The sequence below is a fragment of the Protopterus annectens genome, chromosome 3.part0, assembly GCF_019279795.1.
Source record: "Protopterus annectens isolate FY-2018-M chromosome 3.part0, PAN1.0, whole genome shotgun sequence".
NCBI lineage: Eukaryota > Metazoa > Chordata > Ceratodontiformes > Protopteridae > Protopterus > Protopterus annectens.
Window position 1 is genome coordinate 1,111,460,347 of NC_056731.1, and position 8,816 is coordinate 1,111,469,162.

Below are 8,816 nucleotides of genomic sequence, written 5' to 3' on the forward strand. Positions count from 1 at the left end.
CCCAAGAGGATCATGGGCTACAAACAGATGTCCTATGCAGCTCGACTAAAGAAACTCCAGCTCTATTCAGTTGCTTACCGCCTACTCGGAGACTATCTATGACTGTCGTACAAAGCCATGTCAAACCCAGAATTAATGGACATGCTCCACCTCAAAAAATCCAAGTCCATTAGAGCTACACGCCCCAGGGACTTAAACCTCAGCACAAAAATAAATAGGACATGCTGGATGGACATATTCATTTCCCAGAGGCTCCCCTCACTCTGGAATAGAATAACCCCTGTCTGACCCTCTTCAAGCGAAATCTGGACGCGTGGATGGGAAATCGCAAATTCACCCCTGGGATCTCTGTCCCTGCTAGACAGAGGCACAGTAAACTATTCTTAAAAGGGTACCTTCTGTGACCTACTTTACAGAGGCACAGTAGGCTAATCTAATAGGGAGGCGGAAGCCAAATACACTCTGGCTAGGCTTATAAATGCCCTAGGGCAGATAGCCTGGTATCTACCTATGAACAACAACCCCGGTCCCACCCCTTTAGGACCATCCCTGAGAAGGTCAGAGAGAATTTGGCAGCAGAATCGCCAGTTCAGGAGACCTTCGAACTTGATATACTAGTGGGAACAACATGCACATCCCCCACAGAATCAACAAGGGGGAGGGAGGGGGAGACGGGAGAATTGGCATTGAGCTCCAGCCCGGTATCTGATATTATGAATGGTGAATTCGAAATAATTGAAAATGACCACCATGATTTTAAAATCTATAATTTAAGCAGCACAATAGTAACCATGGAATGGGCAAACCTGTTCCAAAGGGGGCTAAATTTTGTACCTTTGAGGAAATTCAACTTAGAAAATACATTGCTTGATATAATGTTATATACTAGGAAGCTAAATTTCAATGTGACCATGGGGGAAGGTAATCAACCAAACAACACAGGTGGGGTATGTAGGAAAGCCAGTACAGCAAATTCTCCTTTACATCCATCCATTCAACTTTTTCAAAGAATATGTTTGAATGATATCAGAAATCTTTCCAAGAAAAAATCTTGTACCATGCCACTTTTTAACCCATGAAGAAATCTCCCTACTTAATGGTTATCTCAAACAACAAAACTATCCGGGTTATGAAACCGGATAAGGGAGGAGGATTAGTGGTCATGGACCAAGAAAGATGCACTGATAGTAAGTTATGTCATTTATTGGGGGACGGGTATCAGCAGGTCTCCCGGAATGAGTTAAATATTGCATATTGACATGTGGATATGGTAGTAATGGATTTACTTTTGAATAATCAAATTTCAGAAGTAGAATTCAACTACTGTACACACAAACATCTGAGGATCCTAATGTCCAAATAACTTTTATTACTACACTATCACATTACTGTTATATTATTTTACTATTTTTATATAATTTAACATCTTAGGCTTGAAGCATTTAACATCATTAGACATCATAAGTAGTGTAATATTGCTTTTAACTTTGTATGTATTAAGGATGAGAAAGGGAGTTTGTATCTTTAAATGTATATGGTGTTTAATACACACCTGTTAATGATATTGTAATGAGTATTTAAGGAGTAGAGGGGTGATATCCTGTTTTTTTCTGAAGAAGTCAACTGTAATTTGTGACGAAAGCGCTCAATAAATTTTATTTCTTGGTCTTGTGGAGTCAGCTCACTTTGTGGTTTCTCTGTTCATTATTTTTCACTGGGGAAGCAGCTCGAGGACCCTGGGAGTTTTTCTTCCAGTTTCCATCCTTAAAGCATCCCGAATGACTGATCCTGTCATTCTGTTGATTCTCATCGCTTATGGAACATTCTCCTCTAGTCCCAGAGTTGTTAACTTCACTTACAGAAGACGAGTGACATTTCTTTTTACTGTTGCCTCTTGAATCCGCTGTCTTGGGCTGAGAAAGAAGTTCTTTAATCCTAGTTAGTTTGCCTTTCATAATGACCAACGCTGTGTGCACTCTGTCGAGCTCTTCTCAGTGCACCGGGGAGAACAAGGCTTGTATCTCATCCATCGAGTCTATAGCGCATAGCTGTATTAGTTAAATAAATTATTAAATTACTTTCTTGTGTTTCAGCATTTTTACATATAAAATATGTATAAAATGTTACTATTATTTTTTCACTATTGTTGGTTTATATGATGCAAAATGTCTTACGACTGTTTTTTATTCATATCAAAGACGTTTTTAAAAATACTTCATAATGACAAGGTATTAGTTTTCAAAGGGTTAGGGATGTATTTGATAATTGCAGTAGTAGTACCACCAACAACCCAATAAATGTGTCCAAAAAAAAATATATATATATATAAACAAAAACCAGTAAGGACACAACACCATCGCTTTCACAAAGTTGCTTCATCAGGTGTAATTACACCTGATGAAGCAACTTTGTGAAAGCGCTTGTGTTTGTTCTGTGCACTAGTAAAGTTTTTATACTGGAAGCAGCAGCAGCCGTGGTTGTGTCCTTACTAGTTTTTGTTCATGTATTTGATAATGTTTATGGATTATTGTGTGCATTTCTTTTTCTCCTTTTTTTAAAAAAAAAAGTGTCTGAGGGATGATGTAACTAATTATTAATTAAGAGGGGAGTATATAAAGGTAAATTAAATCTTTAGTAATTGATTCTGATGAAATCCCTGCTGAAGGGAAGAAAGCGTTCAATCTGTGTGCTTTAACTGTGGAAAAATAAAATTATTTCCTTTGCAGTCTGTGGTGCAAGCAGTGTTTGATTTTTCATATAATAATGTTCTTTCACATGGTTCAAAAGGATTGGGTGTGCTGCTTTCAAACTTGGGTCAAAATAAAAAAATTGGCATCTATAAATGTCTCGGATTAGGGTCACATTTTAAATAATGATTTAAATATGAAGCATATAGTCATACCAACAGTATGAACAGTGAAAGCCGAAAGGAAAAAGACTTGCATTAATATATGTATTTTCTGAGAAATTAGAAGTTTGTCTAATGAGTAGTAGCATTTAGTGAATGTAACTGTGGCTGTTTTGCCATAAAAACACAGATCTTGCTAGGAAAAAGAACTAAATCTTGAAAGTCTTGGTGTAGTCATTTATCTCGCTGTTGGAACTTTTTGGCCAGTGGATCTCCTTCCCTCCTTCCAGGAAAACACTTCCCTGAAGAAGCAAGCAAAAGGTCTGGGAACGGAAATGTGCTATGCAAATCATTCTTACTGAAAACCTGATAGGCTGTGATGCCTGTCAGCTTGCGTGGGTGTACAGTGTTTCCTGCTGGTCTCTCTCTCTGCTTGCTACACGAGACAAACAGGACAGCCTACTGTAAGCTCATGTTTCTGTTGGGATTTGACATCAAGCACTGTAGATTTTAAGAAGGAACTACTCCATGGGAAATGGTAGTGTACCAGAGTTTAATTACATGACAATACTAGACTTCTGAATTCCACTTGTTGCCATACAAAAATATGTGCTGTGTTTATGTAATATTTATGAAGAAATGAAAAAAAATTGAAGTAGTACCTAGTTTGTAAAGTAAGGTACAGATGTAGATCTGCCCAAAACACAGGAAAAAACTGTTGCAAAAACACAGCCAAGGTGTCCAGAAACTGTACTTTCGTACCTGTTGTAAATTGAACTTTTGTACCAAAGAAACCAGCCGGTAATCCACTGGTTAGAAAACAAAATTTATTTCCACAAACAGAAAGCTGGTAAGCGCTTATGTCCTGAACCACAGAACTTCAACAGACAAATGACATCAAATACAATACATATTTTTATACTCAATTAATTAAAAAAAAATGTGTAATTCTAGTTACGCTCCTTAAAGGAATATTCCTATTGGTGTAAAAAAAAATTAATGTAGACACTGTCAACACATAACTTCATAGCCACCAAAAATTATGTATGAATCCGTTGTACTTTATATATATATATATAATGTGTGTGTGTGTGTGTGTGTGTGTGTATATATATATATATATATATATATATATATATATATATATATATATATATCCACACACACACAATTTGAAACGTAGAATAATTTATTCTTGTACATTAAAATAATAAATATGATTAAATACTCTAAATATATACTAAATACAAATATTAAATATGTAATATATAAAAAGGCATACATATGCAAGTCTATAACAAAATCTGGTCGTATATATAGATGAAAAAAATATATATTCACAACAGTGTGACAGCACTTCTGTTAATTTATATAGGTTTAAATCATGTAAAATGTTATCTCATTAGGGCTCTAATTCTTAAAAGGGAACTAATGGCAGTCCTTTTGGAAACAAGGGAACTGTTTTGGCAATTATTTTTTGATGCCACTAGTTGGCCTGCTTTGAATGAAAGTAATGACCAAGCACCCCCTCTTAATATTGGTGCATATACAATCCATCACTAAAACTTAGTGTCCCTCATTCTCTGTCACATGTTTGCGTAGGGCATTTGTATCCTTTTTACGGATTTCATATAAATGTTCATAAATATGATTTTTAGTTTTCTATCCGTCTTTCCTATATAATAACAGCAGCGTGAATCACATATTGCACAATACACTACTCTTTCTGAATTACAATTAAATTTCTCTTTGATCTTAAAATTCCTCTTATTAATTTGGAACACATCACCTTCCTTAATATACTTACAAAAATGGCACATGCCACATTTACTCATATAACCACTCCTTTTAATTATTCCACTATTAACCCTTTCAAAGGAGTTTTTTAGACTCATTCCTCTCCTAAATACCTTTATTGAACTCTCATCTATAACTTCTCTCATATTCTTCTTTTGTTTCAGAATAATCCAGTTCTCCTATAGAATATTTTTTATATCCATACTATCTATAGTAAAGTTGGATATAAAGGACATGTTACAGTTCCTTTCATTACTCTCTTCTATTCTAATGGGTACATCTATTGCTGTTTGATCCTATACATAGCCATCAGTTAACAAGGGTAAATAAAAATTCCTTTCTCTTATTCACTATTTCTATGATGGTATCGTTCACCAACTTAAAGGGATAACCTCTTTTTAAAAACATATTTTTCAATCAATCACATTCATCTAAGAAGTCATCCATATTTGATACCATCCGAGCTGCTCTAACTAATTGCCCCTTGACTATGGCTTTCTTCTGTTTATATGGATGAATACTACTGTAATGTAGTAATGAATTGGAATATGTAATTTTTCTATACATTTTAGATAAAATTCTCTTATTTTCATAATCCTTACATAATAAGACATCTAAGTAAGAAATTTCATGTGAATTAGCATTCCAAGTAAATTTCAAAAACTATGTAGTGGACCCGTATAATCCATGAATTCCTTAATCATTTCGAAATGTCCATCCCAAATCACAAAAATATCATCCAAAAAGTGGCAATAATATTTAATGTGAGTGAAGAAATTACTAGGAAATACATACTTCTCCAGTTGCATTAGTACAATATTGGCATACAAGCCCCCACATGCTGAGCCCATGGCAATCCATTCTTGCTGCAAAAAAACTCATTATTAAATAAAATGAAATTATTCTTAAATACCATATCCATAAGTTGACTATAATAAAACATCAAAATGTTCAATTTTCTTATCCTACAGAAACTCTGTAAACCATTCAAGATCTATATTATGAGGAATAATAGAATATAGGTCCTTTATATCAATGGTAAGAAATATGTAAGACTCCTTAAATGGAATATTACTAATTGATCTTAAACTCCACGAGTCCTTGCATATATGTGTCTCGCTGCTTATCAAATGTTTAAGCTTAGAGTCCAAATATTTTGCTAGGGGTTGTGTGATGGACCCTTTCAAATCAACTATTGGGTGCATGGGGGGCTGTGCCAAGTCTTTATGTAGTTTCGGTAATCTGAACCTAATAGGGATTCTTAGGTGTGTAACCAAAAGATAATGTAATGTATCAATTGATATTGTGCCCTCTATAAATAAATCCTGTAATTCATTATTAATCTTGTGGCATGCTCCTTTATTTTTAATTGGAGTATAAAAAGATGTATTGTATTTGTCATTTGTCTGATGAAGTTCTGTGGTTCAGGACGAAAGCACTTACCAGCTTTCTGTTTGTGGAAATAAATTTTGTTTTTAACCAGTGGATTACCAGCTTGTTTCTTTGGTACGAAAGTACAATTTACAACAGGTACGAAAGTACTACTGAGTTTCTGCAACAGATGTAGATCTGTCATGATATAAGTGAGGAACTCACTCACCCGGTAGGGGAGAGACCATGATCAAGAATGTGGTTCTCCCAGGGTGAGGCTCCTCCATTGCACTTTGGAAGGGTTGACCCCTGTGATTTCCCCAAATGCGGGAAACTCTACTACATAATTTACGGTAGTGGGGGACTGCATTTGCGCTGTCCCCTGATTAACTGGTTAAGAAAGACTGTTGTAACCATATAATTACACAGGTTTTGTTTTATTAATGTTAAAGTTGTGTCTCTTTACAAGAGAATACCTTGCATTTTTCTGTGAAAAAAAAACTCAAACAAGTCTATAAGTGCTATTATTCAGTGGTAATGCAAAAAGAGAACGTTATTTTTGATGGAAAAAAAAGGAAAAATAAAAACTTTACAGAAGCGGTTTAGTACTCAGACAAGTTAACCACTTGAAAGCATCAAATAAGCAGTTTGCCTAGCCTCAGCTTGCTTTCGGTATGAAGTCTATTTTATTGTTTTTTATACCTCACATTTTCCATGAAGAAGGATAGTGACTTACCGGTAATCTCTGCCTCGTAACTCTGTAGTCTAAGTTTCAGTGACCTCCAGCAGAAGTCTTGTGGCATTTTTATATTCTTCCTGTGCTGTCAATTTGCTTTGCTTACTAAAGTTTCCTATCCTTTAAGTGCATGCTGGTTAACTGACTGCACTGAATTTTCCATACACCATTTAATTTTGTGGTCCAGGTCCGAAAGCACCCTCCTTAAAAAAAAAAAAAAAAAAATCCCTCCTTCATGGAAAATGCATAACAAGTAAACTACATTGGAAGCCAAGACTTCGTAAGATAGCTTTTAAAAAGGTACATCAAAGTATGTCAGAAACAACTGTTACTGTTATTGCATATCCTAATAAAACAGCAAGTTATCAAAATTTTGACACACAGTACTACAAAATGTTTTAACAGAAGCATTTGTATTAGTCCAGGATGGTTTAACAAGGTAAAGAAACGTAGTATCCTTATATACTAAGTGTTGGAAAAACACACACACACCTGTACTCTGCTTTGAAACTGAAAATAGAAAATGCTTCTCAAGGAAAACTGTAATATGAGCTACACAGTGGCAGTACAGTAGGAAGCACTTCTATGTTCTGATGTCGACAGTTCAAAGCTCACTAGGACAAAAGTGTCAAAAGAAAAATACGTAACAGATTTAAGTATTACAATAGGTTCAAAACTAAACACTATGCAATTTTATTCTGAAAGGGCTAAAACTGTATACCAAGTAGAAAGTCAACATTACTCAAGCCCTAACTTTCTAGCCCAACGGTTCCTGGAGTTCATAAATTCAAATGCCATGGAACAGCTAGTCACTGTTCCCACGAGAGGAGAAAATATACTAGATCTCATTGTCACAAACATGGGGACAAAATGCTCCACACCGGAAGTATATCCCTCATTGGTGAGATCTGATCATAAACTAATCTCACTGGAAATCCACATCCCGCCCCCACCCCAAACAAAAAAGACCATAGTGAAGAACTTCTCTAAAGCAAACTTCACACTACTCAAGACTGGTGTGGTATCCTTCAAGGCCCCTGAGCCAGTGGAAACCACAACCCAAGCTGCGGAAGCCCTTACAAATGCCTTCTATGAACACCTCCAGGACTGCATGGATCAGGCAATCCCAAATGAAACCAAGACTCTTTCCACAAAGGGCAAACGTCCAGTCTGGTGGACCCCAGCCATTAACAAACTTTACAATAAGAGGAGAAAGCTATTACATGATAGAACAAAATCCATAAAAGGGAAGTCACCCCTGATCATTATTAGTAAAAAATACGAGCACTCATAAAATCAACTAAGGCCAATTTTGAGAGAAAAATTGCCATGGATTCAAAGGACAATCATAAGGCCTTTTTCAGCTATGTTAGGAACCTGGGTGGAAACTCCCAGATATGCTCAGAATTAGTCCAAAATGATACAAAAATCACTGAACCCACAGACATTGCCAACATACTGGCAGACAGGTTCAGTGCAAACTTCACCCCTCTCCCCTAAAGGAGAGATAACTATCCCAGCCGAGTGTAGCCTCCCGGACATCTCAAATGCGCAGGTGAAAGCTGCTCTCTAAAGCTAAAAACACAGCATCAATGGGACCGGATGGTGTCCCCGGCTGTGTGCTACACGAGCTAAATGAGGAATTAAACCCGCACATAAGGCAGCTGTTTAATCTCAGCCTTACCACAGGATACGTGCCCAAGGAGTGGCGACGGCAACTGTGGTCCCACTCCACAAAGGCGGCCTCACGGACCCTGGTAATTACCGCCCCATAAGCTTAACAAGTCTAGTCTGCAAAGCTATGGAGAGGATCATAATGGAGCTCATAAACAAAGATATAGGGGACTTGCAGACATTGGACCCGACCCAGTTTGGCTTTGTCAAGGGAAGATCATGCCTTTTGAACTTGGTCGACTTCGAAACAGTCACCAAGGCCATTGATGAGGGGAAAGGCAGTCCATACAGCCTACCTTGACCTTGCAAAGGCTTTCGACACAATACCCCACTCGGGTATTGTAGAAAAACTTACCAGCTTAAATGTAAACCCATATGTCACAAGATGGG

General features: G+C 36.6%; 1 non-coding gene across 1 annotated transcript; it reads left to right on the forward strand.

Annotated features, from left to right (window-relative positions):
• Positions 1-6,237: 6,237 nt before the first annotated feature.
• On the forward strand, positions 6,238-6,401 carry LOC122797396. The gene has a single exon (XR_006364117.1). It is a non-coding gene; the product is annotated as a U1 spliceosomal RNA (small nuclear RNA).
• Positions 6,402-8,816: the final 2,415 nt, after the last annotated feature.